Source organism: Mustela erminea, chromosome 2, assembly GCF_009829155.1.
Source record: "Mustela erminea isolate mMusErm1 chromosome 2, mMusErm1.Pri, whole genome shotgun sequence".
Classification (NCBI taxonomy): domain Eukaryota; kingdom Metazoa; phylum Chordata; class Mammalia; order Carnivora; family Mustelidae; genus Mustela; species Mustela erminea.
Window position 1 is genome coordinate 53951102 of NC_045615.1, and position 21568 is coordinate 53972669.

The window sequence follows — 21568 nt, forward strand, 5'->3', positions numbered from 1 at the left end:
TTGGGACACCTGGGTGGCTCAGTTGGTTAAGCAGCTGCCTTCAGCTCAGGTCATGATCCCAGCGTCCTGGGATCAAGTCCCACATCGGGCTCCTTGCTCTGCAGGGAGCCTGCTTCTCCCTCTGACTCTGCCTGCCACTCTGTCTGCTTGTGCTTGTGCTCACTCTACCTCTCTCTCTGACAAATAAATAAATAAAAATAAAATCTTTAAAAATGGGAATAATTGCACCTGCCTTGCTGGTCTCTGATAAGAATTGTATGAAACAATTGGTAAGTATTTGATAAATAGTAGTTGTATTTCCTTCATTTGCTAGTCATTTCAGGCATTATTTATTTCTGTGCAGCATACAAAGCCCATGGCGATAGCCTTTGTAGACAGTAAAGTGTTAACTGGCAAGCCGTTTTCTACAATTTTTAGGTTGTCTTTATACATTTTAAAGTGAGTGTTTGTATTATATAAATGTTCTCTAAGCTCTTTTCTTATTAAAAACCAGGAAATTAGAGTCCCGCGAAGTTATATTATTGGCTTTACATGATTATATATCAGTGGAAGAGCTGAGGGAAATGATTACGTGTCGGCCAGTTTTAAAACTTCAGTAACACTTTATGTGGATGTTATAGAATGCACGTGTGTATAATTTCTGCATCTGACACACACATATATGTTCATGTAAGTATCTAGTGAAGTTTAAGATGTTATGAAGATATAAAATATCATTAGAGAGTAATAGGTAGTATTACCTAGCAGTTAGCAGTAACATGTAAAGTGAATTGCATATGGTATACAAGGCATGCTGTGTCATGCTGTGTTAAAGTACATTTATGGAAAGTGCTTTGAAGGCAAAGTTGATATGACATACTAAACAGCCCTAAATATGAATAAGTAATATTGATATATTTCACGTGATGCAGTGTTCTGTAGCGCCGTTTCCTTTAACAGTACCACATTTCCTTATCAGTACTAGCAGGAGCCATGATAATGAAATTTCCACATGTCTTTTCTGAATAGTGAAATCATTTTCTATAATAAATGAGAAAGTGGCTAAAATTGACCAAGAATTGGAAATATGAATTAGTATCAGCATTTATGGTAGTCCCTGGTAAGTGATGAATGCCAGTATCTCATTTATCATGCTCTAGAAAATAGATTTGTGTGTGTCTATTTCTTAATTAGAGTGGGTCTTTAAATTGGTGGTGGATTCTGGTAGTGGCTTTATACTTCTGTAGTGGAGTGAAAGGTGTGTGCTTTTCTGTGTTACAAACACCAGAGTGTTTACTGTCAAGTTTGAAGCCTAGATTTCCGTAAAACGAAGCAAACTAGCATTTATTGGGCATTTACTCTGTTTCAGTCACTGGGCCTTTTGTGCTACGTGCTTTATGTAGTACTTCATTTAAACTTAGCAACAGCCGTGTGAAAGTAGACTTTATCATGCCTGTTTTCAAGATGGAGAAATGGAGGTCTACATAAACTAATGTATTTTTCCAGAGGCATACACCTTATTAGTGGAACTGGGCATTGATCCAGGCATGTACTCTCTTCTTCTGTCCAGTTTACGCAGGGATTAGAGACATCTTTCAGAACCGTCCTCTCAAATCTATGCTCCAGTGTTATACTCTTCTTTAACCTAAAGTAAAATTTAGTTGAATTGACTCTGTCAAAGTCTTGTGTTTGAGTTTGAAAATTTTATGGCTAGGGAGCAAAAAGAGTGTCAGAAAAATTCAGCTAAATTTTTCTTTTCAATTTTATTTTGTCTTTTTTTAAAAGATTTTATTTATTTATTTGAGAGAGAGTGAGCAAGAGAGGGGGCATGAGCTGGAGGAGGGGCAGAGGGAGAAGCAGATACCCTGCTGAGCAAGATGCAGGGCTTGATGCGGGACTCAATCCCAGGACACCGGGATCATGATCTGAGCAGAAGGCAGACACTAAACCGACTGAGCCATCCAGTTGCCGCTGTTTTTAATTTTAAAAAGGGGAGATTTTACCAAGTAACAGTCATAGTTAGAACACACACACAGTTGAGATAACATATCATAATATATGTGAAATATTTGTGTTAATCTATTCTCCCAGATGATCCTTGCAGCTTCCAGGATAGAGGAGTTGTTCTACACACCCGGTTTATTTTTTTATTGCATGTGTTCGAGGACCCTCATGCTATACTAGGAAGTGAGGATGTTGTGGTTAACCGATGAGATGTCATTCTTATTCTTATGCACTGTGTATCTATTCTAAATATTTCATCAGAGTGTGAAATAATAGCACCTTTAAGACCTCGTATTTGAAAGATACCTTCAGAGTTTCTCCATAGAGTATTTGTAGGTAGGGGGAAAATGTTCTGCTAAGGGTGTCCCTTCTTCAAGACCTTTACATGATATAAAATCTCTGACTTTTCTTGATTCAGAATTGGCTGTTTTCTGCAGCATGGAGGAAAAACTGATTGGTGTTTGGAAATCACGACTTTAAGTGAGTTAAAGTCAAGACATAAACAAACGTAGTGAAAGTTAGAGAAAAGCTTGTCTCCCTGTATTCAGCCTTTTTTGGTGTTCAGATATGAAAAAGAAAACCAACCAACCAACAAACAAAACACACAGCAGAAACAGAAAAGACTGCCTGTGACAGCTTACAACCCCAAATCAAAGCAAACAAACAAAAATCAACCAACTAATTAGTGCCACATTTGGAAAACTCTTTTTCTCTTTTTAATTACTTTTCTGAGAATGTGAGCTTTCTGTATCTGTTTGTTTTACTCTCCTATTAATGAATCGTTTCTTCTGAAGAGCTTTTCAACATTTCATAACTGGCAGCATCTAAGTGGTGTTAGGTCAGCTAAGGTTCTGTACGTTAATTATGCCATTTAGAGACCAATTAAGAGCATTAAAGCATATATTTACGTTAGTAATTGCTTTCACAGTCATTTGGTATACATAATACCTTTGTGAACAATATAGTGTTTCCAAGTGAAAATTTCTCTCTAGAGTTCAAAAGAGTTCAATGTTTTCTTAATTTTTTCTTTTAAAAATCATCTTAAACTCCTTTCTCTTCCACCATACTTAAAATCTCCTAACTTATTTTAAACTATGTGTAGTTTTCTGTCTCAATTCTGATGGCCAATAGTTGGTCATCCCCTGTGGGAGTTCTCAAAGTATGATTTGCAAGCATAATAATATGTGTATACATAATAATGATGTATTTACAATGATAATGCAAAAGAGACAGTGGGTAGAACTGCTGGCAAAATATTAGCACAAATCAACACAGAACGCCAAACTGTATTCTTAAATTCTTCACTGCCATGTACTCATAGTAAAACAAGCCACCAATCATTCAGCCACTGAAACACCAAACCCGCCAACCAAATAAACAGTCACTCAACCAACCAAACACCAAACAAAGAAAGCTAGCTTCATTAATAATATCCTGAATGAAGTAGTAAAAATTTTTAATTTTATTAAATTCCAACCTCTGAGTCAATGTCTTTTTACTATTGGGTGACAGAATGTGGATCATATGTAATGAAATTGTTCAGCATACTGAAGATTAGTGGTTACTTTGAGACTTTTTTCATGAAACACAACTTTTACTAGAAAGAATGACAAACTATGGTTTTTTAGGTGTATTTACAGACATATCCTCAAAAATGAATGAAGTGAGCCCGTTACTTCAAGGAAAACAAATGACAGTATTTATTCCAAATGATAAAACTCAAACTTACAAAGAAAAATTAGGATTTTGCAAAGTCCGTATCTACAGAACTGATCTGCCTAGCTGAGTCAATCAGTTTTTTTTTTCAACCAGTGCCCATGTTTCATATTCATGTATGTGTAAAAAATCCATTCAAACTATCCATGAGACAGTAGATTGTAATTTATCAGAATATGAAAATTTCATCAATAGGGTTTCAGATTCCACATTGCATCTGACTTTTAGGAGACTCCTACTTGTCTACTTTTTGTGAAGTATCACAAGCAAGGTGGCGGCAGCAGGCAGAGGCAGAGGGAAAAGCAGGCTCCCTGCTGAGCAGAGAGTCCAGTGTGGGGCTTGATCCCAGGACCCTGGGATCATGACCTGAGCTAAGGCAGACACTTAACAGACTGGCCACCCAGATGTTCTGTAAATGATTACCTCTCAAAACCTCCTTGAAATGTAGATATTAATATCATGAAGTGTTTGAGACCAAAGGAAATTAAGAATTTGCCTACAGTCACAACTAATAAATGGCAGAACAGAAATTCTTATATTTTATGAATGTAATATTTAATAACCTCTTTTCATGCTTTAGATATGAAAAAAGAATGGATACTAGCAAAGTAGAAGGTATGTAGGACCATAATGTGTTTGAAGTAGAAGGGAGGTTAGAAAGCATATCTTGGTATCATCTTTTTTTTTTAAGATTTTACTGTTAAGTAATCTCTGTACCCAACGTGGGGCTCAAACTCCCAACCCTCAGATCAAGAGTCACATGCTCCACCTACAGAGCCAGCCAAATCCCTTCTTCCTACCATATTGTTTACCGATAAAGTAATTCAGGGTATACAAATATATAGTATTGTGACCCCTAAATTGCTTTGAACCTGTCAGTATTTTTATTTATTTATTTATTTATTTATTTGGGAGAGAGAGAGAACAAGCAGGGGTGCTGCAGAGGGAGAGGGAGAAGCAGACTCCCTGCTGAACAGAAAGCCTGACACAGGGCTCCAGGCTCAATCCCAAGACCCTGGGATCATGACCTGAGCAGAAGGCAGATGCTTAACCAACTGAGCTACCCAGGCGCCTTGAACATAGCAGGATTTTTAACATAATTATTCTTATTTTTACTTAGTCTCCTCTTATTCCTTTTTTGTTTAGCAGATGAAAAGAACTTCAGTATCTTTGGCAAGAATAACTATGTTATTCTCACATAGATATTTATAGATATTTATGAAAACAAAAACAAAAACAGGGGCGCCTGGGTGGCTCAGTGGGTTAAGCCTCTGCCTTCAGCTTGGGTCGTGATCCCAGGGTCCTGGAATGGAGCCCCACATTGGGCTCCCTGCTCAGTGGGGATCATGCTTCCACATCTCTCTCTCTGCCTCCTTGTGATCTCAATCTGTCAAATAAATAAATAAAATCTTTAAAAAACAAAATGAAACAAACACAAAAGAGAAAGACAGAAGGTTATGGTAGAATAGCCATTGCTTTCTCTGAGGAAGGACAGATAGATACTCATTACTTCTGTTGGTAACAAAATTACCAATAGATTTTATTCTGGCCCTAGGAACTCAGTACATGTTAGAAATTTAGCTGATCTAAAAAGAGTGATCTAAAAAGAGTGTATGAGGGAAGATTAATACCATGTTAAAGCAGAAGGAACTGCAGGTGTTTGGAACAAGAAAGTGTTTATGATAGTCAAGGTCAGACAATCCATCTCTTCAGAGTAGACTAGTAAGATTTCAGGATAACACTCATGTTTTTTGTGATTTCTAGAGAGGAGGTCATAGTACTTACTATACTGTGTGTGCTGATGCTTCCTCTCTTCACCTGCAACCCAAAATACCTTATGGAGGATGGAATTAAGGTTTGGTACCATCACTCTGTTTATTCCTTTTTGCCTTTCTACCTAGTTTGTTCCCATTTAATATTGCTAAGTAGAATTTAAAACAAGTGGGGCCCCTCCGTGGCTCAGTTGGTCAAGGGTCTGCCTTTGGCTCAGGTCATGATCTCAGAGGCCTAGGATCCAGTCCTGCATCAGGCTCTCGGCTCAGCAAGGAGTCTGCTTCTTCCTCTCCCTCTGCACCTCCCCCCTGCGTGTGCTCTCACTCACTCATTCTGCCCTCTCTCTCAAATAAATAAAATCTTTAAAGAAATTTAAAACAAGTTTAATCGATTGAGTTAGTATGCTGTGCCAGCATAGAATTCAACCTTTATTTAAATATAGTTTATGTAAATAATAAGCTCAAGGGAAATGAAAGTTATTTCCAGATTACTGTGTTTAATTTTGGGAATTCAGGACTGCTGTTCATTTTTGGCCATTTGTCCCGTCCTTGCTCCCCTTTCTCTAATATAGCGTAGTCTCCTTTCAGTCTATTCCAGTCCCTTCTCAGCACACTCAGTCATGCAGACTCTCAAGCATAAATAACTTTAATATTCCCTCAATATGTAAATATAGTGTCAACCTTAAAATCTGCCTGAAATTAGGTGAGTGAAGTCAGGAATATCCACATTTATAGCCATAGCCTATATATATTTTTTTAAAATGTACTCAGTTGTGAATGGTTTTCTGTGTTTGTAGCCAGGCAGGTTTGGATTTGTTTTTATCCCTCGTGTCTATGGCTGGTTATGATTTTAGGCAATGGGAAGTTAGATGTCCTTTCCCCAAATTCTTTATTAGGTAAGGATGGAGTTGGGAACAGAGGTATTACATGTTACAGGGTTTGCAGTATATTGGTTACCAGAGCAACCACGGCGTCTTGCTGCACATGAGTCTTTTCTGTAGAAACACCTGTTATCGCTCTTTGTTGCCTGTCCAGGGAATGCAGTCATGGGAAAAGCCGTCACACATGCAGCTCTGCTATATTATGGTATTGATCAGGGTCATTGGCTTTGCAGTGAATTTCTAATCTAGACAGGTATGTTTGGCTGAGTCTTTTCTGGTAATCTAATTCATTCATCGGCATTCCTTACACAAACATGTCCCGAGAACCTGTGTTTACTACTTAAGCCTTATTGGTAAATCATCACTGTGCTGCCTGGCCCCCCCCCCCCCCCCCCCGCAATAAACCATTCTGGACATTCTGGAGATTTCCACTTAGTAGCGTAGCTAAGGTTAGAAATCATGATTCTTACACCTGTTTGGAGTCTAGTTATCCTGTTACACATGTGACTTGTCTTATTGTAAGAGTTGGTGCTTGGTTACATATTTTGAATATAAGTTACTACAAGATAAACATGTCAAATTTTCCTTTCAGGTCTTTTTTTCCCCTTTCTTTATAGTACACTTGTTTTCTCTTTGTCCTAAGCCCTTTCTTTAGCTGGGCTGATCCAGGCTGGGAAAACTACTCTTTGCTCATAACCTGGGAAGGAACAGATGAGGGCACCTCATTCTCTGTGTGAGAGGCTGTGTTCCTGGGGGTGCATCTGGCTGTGGGAGAAGAGGACACACAAATGGTGGGGAAACTCTCCTGAGATGACAAGCAAGGACGAAAGCTCACAAGCAGCGAGCAGGGTGGGGAGGGGTTGTTGAGTGGGGGGCAAATAGGAGTATTTCACACCTGGTGTTTCCTATCTTCTCCATGGGAGTGGAGAAGAAGAAAGGGAACATCTGGGTCTTTAAGAATACTGAAGTTTTCTAGAAGACTTTGGGGGTTGGGAGGCAAAAAATGAGAAAGGAAAATAGAAAATGATCTCAGATCAAAGAGCACATACACTTGAATAGAGAGAGAGCCCTGTTCCCGTTTTCCCTGTATACCGTGGAATCTCACTGGTAAAATGCCTCTGGGTTTGCTGCTACTAAGAAGAAAAGCAAAGCTGCGAAACTTGGTATACATAGATAAGAAATATATAAGTAAATCTGTCAGCTACCGCCAGTACTGCAGCAGACATTGAGAATGGCATGGTGCAGCTCGCTGAACAGGCGCTCTTGTTCAGGGCATCACCATTTAGGCACTTGATGAGGGACTGAGAAGTAGAAAAAGGAAAAAATAATGTTTTAATTGTTTTGGTTTTGGGATCCTTAGCTGGGGGCGGGGTGCAGTTATTCAGTAGTGAGACATTTTTAAGGTTTGGAAAATACTAGGAACGTTTGGCAGGAAGAGATAGGTTTTATGTAATTTGTTACTTGTGGGTCCTCACTCTGGACAAATGTGTGTGAGAGAGAAGGAAAAGGAAGGCTTATAGAAATACTAAATTTTTGGAATAACTGTTAATCTGATTGACAGTGAATTATTAAAGTTGAAATTGATGTGGTTATTCTGGAGTATTAGTAAAGATAATCAGAAATCTGTGACTATTGGGTCATTTTACCAGTAGGCAGAATTTTTCCAATCTCAACTGGAACCTCGTCATTCAATGGCAAGAACGTTCTTCCGATCACTTCTTTTTTGAAAATGAAGAAAGGTGCTGTTTGTGTTGAATAGAGGTTTGGAATGACCAGGCATATGGTTTTTTAGCATAAACACTGGTCGTTTCAGAGTCTGAAACACTACTGCCATCTTTTCTGTTGCAGACTGGTTACCTCCAACAGTCAAAATGTAGTATGGTTTTCCCAAGGCCTAGTGGCTGTTCATGTGAACCAGTTACTCTTAAGCATTTGTCGTTGATCTCCTCATATTTAAGTTTTTTTGTGAGTTGTCATAGCTTTCATGATGTGACGAACACTTATGTGTGTTGATGTTGAATATTTTACCGTTGCTGTACCCGTCGTATTGTCAGTGAAAGTAGAGCAGAAGAAGTGATATTGGAGAAAAGATTAAAGGTTTGCTAAGAGGTGAGAGTTTGTTGTTACTAGCAGAGATGCTTTTGAACAATGCTGCTAAGGAATAGATCTAATGAGATTTGGGGTGTTTTTTAAAATAAGTCAGCATTAGTGTAATATTCCTTCAGGGAGCATTTGTAATGCTCACAAGAATGTGCTGGTGGAAGGATCGGATTCCAGGCTAACCTTCAGTTGCTTTCAGTAGTTGACATAACACACACCTGTGTGTTCTCTTCCCTGACCTCAGGATTGTTTTGAAAAGCTTCTGACATCTGGGAGTGTGAAAAAGAGCAGATTTTGATTTGTTCTCTGACAAGTAGGAAAAATAAATTCTAAATGCACCGTGTTACCTGTGTATGGTACTTGAAGTAAGGGCCTTGATTTATCTTCTGTCCTTCTCATCAACTGTGGAATCCAAGGTTCCATGAAATATTAGTGTTTTTCTGGAAGCGTTTTCACATGCTGGAGGTAGAAATATGTATATATATTTACAGAAAAATGTAAATAAATGTAAAATAGCACTTAGGTTGTGTTCCACCCCCCACCCCGGAAGAGTCATTTAGAAATTATTTCTCCAAATAGTTAAATTGTTTGTGTATAGGAAGACTGCTGACAAAGAAAACTGACCTAATTCAGCTTTACCTTTTATATAGTGATAGGTAATGCTCTCCTTGATAAACATACATTTGTTAAACATGAGTATTACCATAAATGTTGTCACTTAAGGGAATATATCTATCGAGTACCAGTAAATTTACTTCGAACTTGAACCCACTGCAATAACTTTGGTAACTGAATCAATTGGCCTTTTAAAATATATGTTATAACATATATCTTCTATATTTATAGTGTAAAGTAAAATGGGATCCTGGATCTTTATTAAAGTCACAGATTTTTTTTCTCAAAATGAAGCTTCACTTGGTTTGGCCTCAGCAGCCTATTCCTTGCAATCTATTTAATTGAGTGGCTTCTGCTGTTTATTCTAAAATGTAGATAAATGGCTTTCAGCACACTGTTTATAGTTTAATAGTTCCTGAAGTGAGTCAACATTATCTGCTAGCGTCTACATGTCATAACTAATGATCTCTCTGCTTAGACTTTCTTGCAAGTGAAGAGACACTGAACTCAACAAAGGCAAGAGCCTGGCACAGTTGGGGGTGGGTGGATTGTTTGTGATGGCGCCTATTGGCTAAGACTTTCTTTGCCCCTTATTGGTATGAAATTGGAAGAGCAGTGTTACCTTTACCACAATTTTGGCATGCACAAAAGCTGTCACAAAATGTATATTCCAAAGGCTGGGGTGAAACTGTTTTAGGAAGTAGCTGTTAGAGGGGTGTGTTTTATTTCACATTCTCTATCTAATTAGTAATTAGCACAAGTTTAATACTTTTCTGGTCAGGCTAGTTGATTGGATGATAGAGAATGGGAGTCACCAGCAAATTTTCACATTACTCTCAAGTAGCTACTGTGGTTTTAGTATGAAAGCGAATATCTTTTGTCTGCCGAGAAAGATGGAAAGAAAATAACTTTAATTCCTAAGTAGTCTTTGATTGTAAGTGGGGCCTATTCATTCTGAAAGATCATCATGCTCTTTCCTTAGGGAAAAGACAAAACAAAAAAATGAACCAGTATGAGACTTTGCTTCTAGAGAGGATCAGCAGGTCTGATGACCGTAATTGTTAGAGTTGATAAGTTTTACCAGTCTCCAACTCATTAAATAATAAGAAGTCTTGCCTTCTCTACTGAATTATTTTCTGGGTTTTTAGTGGAGAGTAGGACATTCTGTAGGTAAACAGAAGGAAAGGTTTCTTAATAGCTGAAATACCAACTCTTACATTTTGGTAAAATATTTTGTTTGATCTCATATACTCTTTGTGAATGTGGACAACTTTCTAACTAATCTAATTAAGAGAGCCACTGTCCTTTGCTCCCATACAAGTATCACTAGTCTTGGGGAGCACTTTGGTAATTGAAATAGAACATAAGTAAGTATAGGTTTCTTACCTTCTTATACTGATTCTGAACTTTAAGATCATATACCCAACTTACCAAAATATTTCAGGGCAAAATATACAACACACATAAATACCTATGTCGATATGATTTCAAATACAGAAACATCTGAAGAAAGGGTTTATGAGAGGAAAATATTTTTCCTATAGCATCCTTGGATTCACATTTTTTTTTCTTTTTTTAATTGTTTGTGTGTCATGAGACCCCATACTGGTGACTATTTGAAGGAGAAGGAAAGAAACATTTTGGCCTTAGAATATAGTGTGTGGGTATGTACATTATTAGCATAAATGAGGAGATACAAATTGGATAAGGAAATACAAAGGAAGAAAATATAAAGGTAAGATCAGTAAGGATTTTCAAAGTCTGGGCCACTGAGTCTACTAGGCTTTATACAATTAAAAATTAAAAATAATAAGATTGTTTTTGGAGAATGTTTTGAAAACTGAAGCCTTTTGTTTATCAAAAGAGGGACAGCTTGAACAGTATCAGGCCAGAATGTTCCAATGTGTGCCATACTCAGATTTAAGATAACACAATCATTATAATAACATAGCCTCAGTTCAGATCTTTCCTCAGTGTTTCTGCCCAAAAGTCAACAAGATTATCCTTTGGCAAACTTATTCCTAAAAATCAAAGCTGAGCAGATGTGGTTCAAAATCTCAGCCTTATTTTAATGGCCAATTAATTCAGAGGAAAAATATTTTCATCTTAAAATATCAAAAGTCTGTACGTTGCTAGTCATATCCATATCCAGGAGCCAATTCAGCCATCTTGTTTTAATTTGGATGCCCAAACTGGGTTATGGGAATAGTCAGGAGAAGGTAAATAGAACATATTGTGGCATACCGCCTGAATTTTGGTCCTCCTTCAGTGGGTCTGAGAGTGTTACTGGGAAGCCTAGATGCAGTATTATCTCTAACCCCAAAATCTGGATATAAGTCATACAATTTGTCAAATTCTGATTAGAGAGAATGTCTTTATAGTCACAGGAATTTTTTTTTTCTCTATTGTTCTTAACATATATCATGGGGAGTTTTTCTAATTTTTTTAGTAAAGTGCTTTGCTTAGCAGATAGTAGGTAATTGATAAAAAAACATTAAAACCTTTTCTTTAATGTATATATTTAAGGTTTTTTTTTGAAATGGATATATTTTCTTCATTTCACCTCTTTTTGTGCCTATAAATTAATTTTTTGTTTTTATTTTTTAACCGTCTGCTATTAGGAAAGGGTATCTGGTTTTTTTTGGATAAGGTTTTAGATTATTTATTTAAAATGGCACAGATACTAGCCTGGGGGCTAGATGGTTTTGTGCTTATATAGAGTGTGAAAAGGAAATGGAGTGTGGGCATTGGTGTGAGGGAATGGTCAGCAGCCCTTTTATGACTAAAGAACAAGAACAACAACAGAAAGTAACTTCTGTTCTACTGTCCACTACTAGATTTTATGGCTCCTGAACATCGTGGCCATTTTTTCTTCCTCTCTGTGAAATCACAGTGCTGTGTAGTCAGCCTGTGAATGATACGTGTCTTTTAAATCAGTTTGGACTTGCTAGTCATTTTATGCTGGGTAAAATAAATATCTAAAGGTGGTATAACCACATGTAGTGAATAGGATAGTTAAGTCTCAAATACAGATTTTATATAAAAAATGTTAATAAGTCAAATGATATGGTGGATTTAATAAAAACAAAAAAATTAATAGAAATCATTTGGTTTTCAGGTTTCCCAACATTATGAAAGGTTCCAAATTGTAAGAGGAGTTTGACTTTTAGGTTTGGTAAGCCTCTTTAAAGAAAGATTTAAAAATGTTTACATAGCTGATCAGCTGGTGAAGTTGTGCTTATTTTAAAATAAACTTAAGAATTGCACATTGAAGTACCACTCTGAGTGGCAGCAGGGCAATATCGAAAATAGATTTCTAGATATTTTAACGTCCTATATTTTCTGCCTTGGTTATAATCAGAGGCAGCTTTTAACCATCTGGAAATGATATATAATACACTGTGGTCAGTGACTTTTTTTCTTTTCTTTCTTTTTATTTATTTTTTTGATTCTAAGGTTTCCTTTCTCTTTTACCTTTCCACTGTCATATGCCATGTATCCTGAGCACAGCTCAATGCCTGACTGGAATAATCTCTCTTGCCAGTTTATAATCAAAGGGAGGACTGAAAAAACAGCTGAGCTGTATTAGGCAACCACAGTCTGGACTGCATTTCTTAACTGGGGAATAACACATCACAGGTGCAGGATTAGTGCTGCCTTTGGTGCTGGTCTTTTTAGTGGAAACCCCTAGCAATTCTGTGCCTCCTCCTCATGTCTCATCCCAGGGAACCTGGCAACGATCTATCAAGCGAACAGAAATCAAAAGTGAGTAGTGGGAGAAGCTTTATATCTTAGAGCCTGTTTTTACCCTTCAAAAATTGTTTGCAAGGCCAGTGAAGTCCATTTCGGCACAAGAAAAGATGATAGAACTTAATCTTTCTTGGCATAGAGGGTGGAATAGAGCAGTTCAGGGGGTTCAAAAACTTTCTGTGCAAGAATCACATGTCAGGAAAATGCAGTTCAGCTTAGCCCTCCCAGGAGTCTATAATTTAGCTTACTTTTAACTACGGAAACTTTTACATGTGTTTTGTGCTGTATATGTGTTGGAGTGGGTGTGTGTGTGTTTACCCTGACACATTTTCCAACACTGTCATGCTTAGAATCAAGTGTTGGGGCTATGTAAAGTCCTTGTGGTGTAATTTAATTGTTCGTAGCTTTGACACTGAGAATTCATCTGTTCTCTCTGACATGTAACTCTGAATTTGTAGGTTTTAAAAGCCAAGGTTGCTTTCTTCCAAACAGGATTTTTGAAAAATGCCAATCTAGCATCTGTTCAAAGTATTAATTATGCATTTAAATATTAGTACACATGAATGTTTTGAAAGTGTAGTTACTAAGTCGCTTACTTTTAATAAGGATGTTATAAATTCTTTTTATCAAGGTAGACACTCAAAAAGGAAGACAAAGATATTTTAGTACTTCATGTCAGTTTTGGCGTCTGTCTCAGAAGACATTGTTAAGAAGCATAAAGCATAAATGTAAACGAAGCAATGTAGATGATACTGCAGCGTGTGAACAGTTGTTTCTTCAAAGTTTTACCCTTAAAACTAGGAAGGCTTTCTAGTATTCAGATTTTGTTTTAATACATTTTGTTATTGGTACCATCATTCCATATTGTCTCACGAGAGATAAACCTTTAAAGTTACTGGTGATGAGTAGTTGGTAATAGTGCATTCTAAGTTGAGATTTAAAAATATAAAAATATATGTTTATAAAAAATAAAAAATTAAAAAAAATAATAAAATAATAATAAATAAATATATAAATATATAAATATATAAACACGTGTAGTCTCTATGTTTTATGCCTCAAATAGATAAACATTTGAAATAGTGACATGTCTGTATTTTTAGGTCAATATGCCCCTTAACTAAAGTATCCTTTAACAGTTATCCAATTAGAGGTTACAGAAAGGATTAGAAACGAAGAGATCCTAAGTGCTTTCCAGGTTTTTTTCCTTTGGGGAAAAAGAATAGCATAAACGTGGTGATTTGGTTTCTGCTCTGTCTGCTTTCATTGTGACTTTTCTTCTTTACCTGTAGGAGTATGTTCCAAGTAGTTTTACCTGTCAAGCTGTCTTGGGAGTGCTTTTGTGGAGTAAGTTTGGGTGTGGTGGCAAGCTGAACATCGGCTTTGATTAGCCTCAGAATTCTGTGGAACAGAGCATTGGTAGGAGTCACTGAATAAAACCGTAACTCCTGGTTATCTGCCAAGTCCAAGTTGACTCTCTGACATTTCACTGCCATGGGGACTGTGATTCAGTTTCTTTGCCAACAATATGGCTTTAAACAGGGATAAAATACACAGGCACTTTTAATTTTAAAACCATCCTATCAGCTGTGATTGTGCTATTTTATGGATATAGATTGTTCGATGTTAAATTATTTTTAAACATAGTAGTTACTTGCTTGTCGAGTTCATTACTTCTTGTATTGATACTTTCGTTAAGATACCTTTAACCATGTTATAGTTTTGAGTATTTTCAAAGATTTTTAATTTATTTGAACATATTGTTTGAGTTTCTCTAAATTTAAAAGCATATTAAGACCTGAGGGAAAAGCCAGCTGCTGTCTTACCTTTAGAGGGTATACCTGTGATGTCCAAAGAACTGTATTCAATCATAATCACTTGTGTTTCCTCAGGCTCATAGCTCTGCATTTGTTACCTACCAAATAAATAAATATAAATGTATATGTTGTCTGTTCAAATTTATGTGATATTTAATCCTTTTATGATTTGCTCAAGTCATAATCTAGCATCCCATAAAATAAAATACTTGAATGATTGAAGCTTTCACTTTTTATCCAGATGTTTTGGGATCTCTTGGCAGGGCTTTTATGATGTAAAATGTTGAAAACATGATTATCCTACAGAGCCTGAGTGATGCGGTAATGTGGATGTGTGAGTGTGGTGAAAAGGGATGCAATTGCCAATAAATGGAAACATGTAGAGATATTTTATGATAAAAGCCCTCGTTTCTGTAGAGAGCCAGCACATCTCTAACATTTCTAAACTAATGTGTTTTCTTAACCTGCTCAATAGTGTCAACAATAAACCATGGAAATGAAAACCTGTCAGTATCCCTGGTTTCAATGCCTCTGTTTTCTGTAAAAGATATTGGTTCATTACTGCCACCCATAGTCCTCTTCCCTCCTGTGCACCCCTACCTAGGACTGACTTATATTTGATAATTATATGTGGCATTATGACATCTATTTGATTGTTTGCATATAACTGTTTTTTTGGTTTTCCATATGTGGTTGATTTGTCTCACCATGTTCCACGTGTAGTTGATTTGTCTCACCAGCAAGATTGTTATTTTATTGGGGGCACTTCAAGTGCTCTGGGCCATTGTGTTTTGTGAATGGAATAGATTTAATGATTATTTGCTAAATAAATTAATGCACAATAAGAAAAAAATTAAGAACAGTGTATTAGTTGGCTTTGCACAAATTTTCAATGTTTCTTAAACCCCGAACTCTGTATTTTATAGACTTTTTTGCTCACAGTGATGAAACTAAAAAGAAAGAGAAACTAAAAGTAAGTAAAATGAAGCAGAAGAAAGGGGAATTGAAGAGGGATAGAGAGTTGAGAGATAGAGGTTGGGGAGAGAAGAAAAAGAAAAATAGGAAATAGAAGAATGTAGAAGATGAAGGGATAGGGGAAAGGAACGAAAAAACTGAGACAGGGAAAGAAAAATCTGAAGAATGAACACACAAAAATTGAATCATAAGCTTAAGCAGCGCAGCAAATGACAGTGATTACTAATATCACTCTTTCTATTTGCAAGGCACTATGACAGATCTTTGTTTGGAATATCTCCTCCATTCCTCCCAGCAAACCAGTGAGTGCCGGTGCTCTCTGCATCTTGTGTAGGGAAGGTGAAGTGATTTGCAAAGGGCCCAGAGCAAGGGAATAGTGGAGCTGGGGCTTGAACTATTTTATCTGTTTTAGCCTCTGTCTTGGTCAAGTCTGTGTCCACTGCAGGGTGACCATACCTGATACTGGTTTCTCATCTGATATTTCACTCCCCACCCCTCACCCCCCAGCATGTCCAGGAATTTACCACAGAATCTTACCTTTGTCCCTTTGTCCTCTGACTTCTGAGACTCTTGAAAGAGAAAGATTCATGTACAGGTAACATTATAGTTAGTAAGAGAAAGTCTACTCTCCCCTTAAACTATATGTGACTTCAGTTTGGCATTTTTGAATCAGACTCGTATTTGTATTTTGTTACTTTTTAGGAATTAACATATTCCAATTTTTTATTAACGACTGGGTTTCACTGTTCATATATTTTTTTTCTAATTTTTTTTTTTGCAAACAATTTAGAAAACTTATCTGAAAATGGCTTCATATAATAAAAGGGGGTTAGGCAATGAGAATTGAGATTGGGCCTTTTAACTCAATAAACTTACTAGACAGTAAATTAAATCACTGAACTGAGTTAAAGGATTCAAGGTTTAAATGATGAAAAGAATTTAGTTATTTAAACACATTGTTTGAAATCACCAGAAGTTATTTTAAAGATTAATATTGATTTTAAGCTCTGATTCAAGATTTATTCATATGTACCATAAGCCTTTGTTTTAACCAATGTATTTAAATCAGTTTTGTTTGAGAAAGGGAATGGGCATTGGGTCACATTATTTATTGTCATAACAGTGTGGATAGGAGTAGGATAGATCCTTCCCAAAGCACTGTTCACCAGTTTAGTACTTTTAAATGTTTCCTCATTAATCTTTTTATCCAAGATACTTAAAGTACAAACTTGTGTGATAGGAATTTCAATTTCTCTTCTTTCTCCTGCCTGCCCTCTGGTGAAGATGGGGTAGAACAGTGATAACACTTGAAACTTTGTTAATTTTTGAGATGAATAGAGAGCTTAAAAAAAAAAAAAACCTAAAAAAAAATGAGGAAAGGGGAAAGATTAGTAGTAGATCCTGTGGCACAAAATAATCATATGTCATCTTCCAAGGAATTTTGAAGAGTCAAATCCAATTCTCATTTCGTTGTGTTTTACAATGTAAGTTTCCTTGATTAGAGACCAATATTATTCATAGATTGTTTTGTGTTTTAATGTGACAGTGAATTCTGATATTCTCTTCACTGTGATGTATGAAACAGTTTTTTGTATCACAAAACTTAAAATGTTTTATTTATTCTGTTTTTGAAGTGATAAGAATGTTACTGAGAAAAACGTTTAAGCCAAATATAGCTAAAATATACTTCAGGATATAATGGGTGAATATGGAAGTTAAAATTTACCTGTTGGAGACCTGTACTGTTATAAATTCTTTTATATATATATATATATATATATATATATATATATATATATAATTTTAATAAAAAATTGGAATATGTTAATTCCTAAAAAGTAACAAAATACAAATACGAGTCTGATTCAAAAATGCCAAACTGAAGTCACATATAGTTTAAGGGGAGAGTAGACTTTCTCTTACTAACTATAATGTTACCTGTACATGAATCTTTCTCTTTCAAGAGTCTCAGAAGTCAGAGGACAAAGAATTTATATATATATATATATGCATACATATATACATATTTACTTTAGTTCTGTGTCTTCTGAATTTTTGTAAAAATCTTATTTTGTTTTTCTGTAAAAATCATGAGGAAGAGTACACAGTAATTTAAAATAATATAGAAATATTTTTTAAATAAATGAATTATTAAGCATATAGATAAAAAATTAGTTATTGTGAGGTTTTATACCAAGCTACTAACTAATAATTGTCCACTGATCCCAAACAGATACTTTAAAGAAACTCTTTATAACACTGCCTTATTTGCTAAATTATGCAAGAAGAGATGCCACAGAAAACTTGTATTTAAGTATATACAAGTATACAAATAACTGAAAACATGTATATAACCAAAACATATATCCAAGTAAAGATATTCAAGATATTCAATAAAGGTAACTTCCTATTTAAACTTTGTGATTGAATGGAAGTCACATACTATTGTGTGATAATCATTAGGTTATTTCATGAAGTTTGATTAATTTGCCTAAAAAGTCTATAAATCTCTTAGGAATGAAAATCATAAGGAATATACATATAATCTAGTTGAAATTCATTAAACACACACAAAGGAGCAAACATATGTCTTGAAGTCATCTTGTGGTTCATTTGTTCCCTAAAAATCTCATGACCCTCTAAAAAGATGAAAACTAATTTTAGATTGGCTTCCACAGCCCTGTTTTTTATTATCAGGGTAATTTCGATAATTAACTTTGTGTTAACTATAATGTAACCAGCTATGCTGGGTGGACAGTATTTGAATTGTCAGGGTTCACACTGCTAAGTTAAAGATTGTTATCAGAGAGACAGGGGAGGAGAGGGATAGAGGGGGTAGGAGGGAGAAAGGAAAGTGAAAAATGGAATGAACTTCTAAAGAGTGATTTATTCAGTGAAGTATTCTAAGAAATTTCTAGAAGTTAGACTTTTTCCATTTTTCCCCTTACATTCTTTTGTCAGGTTTATTTATAATTCTGTTACTAAATATAAAAAAATAATTGACTGGAAAGCTATTGGTAAGAAATAATCACTTTTGTTGAAATTCTATTCAATTAATTAGAAGCTGTTAACTATTTAGCTTTCTTTAGTAGAAGATTTTTTATACAGATTTAACCCGTTGGTTTAGAAAATATGATGTACTAAGTTATATTTAAAGTTTCTTTAGTCGTTATTTTCAATTGCTTTCAATGGTTATCTTTTATATAAAATTTAATGCAAAATCAAGTAAAATGAAGATCTAATTAATAAAGAATCTTACATTATTTGAATGAGCTGAATAATCAAACTTTTTTTTAAATCTCTTGAAGTCTGCCTTTCTCCTGTTTCAAATGGAGGGATACTAGAAATCTAATAAATATAATGACATGTAAAAAATACAATTTGATAATTGTCTTAATCAGACATCTCATATTTGGTGTAAATCTGCATGATTGCTATTCTGTTGTTTATCTGGATGTTCACATTTATTATCAATATGTACCTTTGTCTTTTCTTCTTATTTCAGCATCATTATTATCTGGTTAAATTCATGCTTTAATAAAAGCATTATTCTTTGTATATTCATGTAATTGTGTTTTTTATGCCCTAGTTGATGTGTTCTGTCTTGTCTTTGTTCCAAAATGCCTGGCTTACGTTTGTGAGGCTGGCTTAATTTTGCAGAAATTGAGTATGGTTTTATATGAAAGTTAATTTTTACAGATAAATCCCTTTTCATAATGATAACAGTTGACAAAATAGTCCAGTTTCTTATTGTCCCTTTTTCTCAAATGGGAACTGGCTATTAAGAAGATCTTAATCAGTAATTAAGAACCCCCCAACAAACAGAAGTCCAGGACTAGATAACTTCACTGGTGAATTCTGCCAAACAATCAAAGAAGAATGAATACCAATTCTTCTGAAACTCTTCAAAAAAACAGAAGAGGAAGGAATACATTCAAACTCATTTTATGAGGCCTGCAGTACCGTTGTACTGAAACCAGACAAGGACGCCACAAGAAAAGAAAATTATGAACCAATATCCCTGATGAACACAGATGCAAAATCCTCAGCAAAGTATTTGCAAACTCAATACAACAGTCCATTAAAAAGATCATTCACCGTGATCAAGTAGAATTTATTCCAGGGGCACATGGATGGCTAAACATCTGCAACTTAATAAATGTGATATACCACATTAAAAAATGAAGAATAAAAATCATATGATCAACACAATAGATACAGAAAAAACATTTGACAGAAATCAACATCAGTTTATAATAAAAAACTCTTGACAAAGAAGGTATAGAGGGAACTCACATCAAAAATTAATAAAAACAAGGGTGCTTGCGTGGCTCAGTGGGTTAAAGCCTCTGCCTTTGTCTCTAGTCATGATCCCAGAGTCCTGGGGTCGAGCCCCGCATCGGGCCCTCTGCTCAGCAGGGAGCCTGCTTCCTCCTCTGTCTCTCTCTGCCTGCCTCTCTGCCTGCTTGTGATCTTTATCTGTCAAATAAATAAATAAATAATCTTTAAAAAAATAATAAAGAGGATATATAAGAAGCCCACAGCTAACATTATATTCAGTAGTGAAAAGCTGGTAGCCTTTCTTCTAAGAACAGGAATAAGACAAGGATGCCCACTCTCACCACTTCTATTCAACATAGTATTGGAAATCCTAGAGCACTTATAAGAAAAAGAAATAAAAGAGATCCAAATCGGAAAGGAAAAAGTAAAGATGTCACAGTTTACAGATGCAAAGGACTTCACCAAAAAACAGTAGAACTAGTAAATGAATTCCAGTGAAGTTACAGGATATAAAATCAATATATAGTAATCTGTTGCATTTCTATACACTAGTAATGAAATATCAAAAAGAAAAAAATAAGAAAATAGTCTCACTTACAAATGCATCAAAAAGAATAAGATACCTAGGAATAAATATAACAAAGGAAATGAAAGATCTATACACTAAAAACTACAAGTCATTGGATGAAAGAATTGACACAAATAAAGGGAAAAATATTTCATGCTCACAAATTGTAAGATTTAATATTGTTAAAATGTTCATACTACCCAGAGCAATCTACAGATTCAGTGCAATCCCCATAAAAATTCCAGTGGCAAACAATTCTAAATAATGTTTATGGAGCCATGAAAGACATCAGATAGCCAAAGCAATCTTGAGAAAGAACAAAGCTGGAGTCATCATGCTCCCTGATTTCAAACTATAGTCTATCCTTTAACAATGTGGGTTTTAGGGGTGCTTATCCCCCATGCAGTAAAAAATTCATATATAACTTTTTATTTCCCTAAACTAGTAGCCTACTGTTGACTTGGAAGCCTTACCAAAAACATAAACAATTGATTAACCATATATGTATGTTACAGGTATTATATACTATATTCTTAAAGTAAGCTAGAAAAAAGAAAATGTCATTTAAAAAATAATAAGACAAAATACATTTACAGTACTGTACTGTGTTGAAAAAAACCTACCTATAAAATCTGCACATGTTTTTCATGGGTCAACTGTATATTATAAGACTATAGTAATCAAAACAGTATGGTATTGGCATAAAAACAGATACATAGATTGACAGAACAGAAAGCCTAAAAATAAACCCCTGCGTACATGGTCAATTAACTTGGGACAAAAGAACCAAGAATATATAAGTAGGAAAAGACAGTTTCTTCAGTTAATGTTGTTGGGAAAACTCAACCAATCTTAGACCATACACAGAAATTAACTCAAAATGGATTAAAACCTCAATCTTAAGACCTGTAACCATAAAACTCCTGGAATAAAACATAGACATAGGCTCCTTGATATTAGTCTTGGTGATGATTTGTTGGATCTAACCCCAAAAGCAAAGGCAACTAAAGCAAAAAAAGGAAAAAAAAAAGAAACAAACAAACAAACAAGTGGTACTATATCTCAAACTGAAAAGCTTCTGCACATGATAGGAAATCATTGACAAAATAA

At 35.3% G+C, this 21568-nt stretch overlaps 1 protein-coding gene across 10 annotated transcripts in view; it reads left to right on the forward strand.

The window, feature by feature from the left end:
• The window catches only part of BMPR1B (bone morphogenetic protein receptor type 1B), a 395494-nt gene that overhangs the window by 319529 nt on the left and 54397 nt on the right, over positions 1 to 21568 (forward strand). Inside the window, exon 1 of one of the 10 annotated variants that reach the window (XM_032332942.1) lies at positions 2116 to 2166. The exons of 8 other annotated variants lie outside the window; for them this stretch is intronic. The gene's annotated coding sequence lies outside the window, so the exon portion shown is untranslated. Of the gene's footprint in view, positions 1 to 2115; positions 2167 to 12673; positions 12833 to 21568 lie in introns of those variants that run through there. One more of the 10 variants, XM_032332940.1, reaches the window with a different exon arrangement.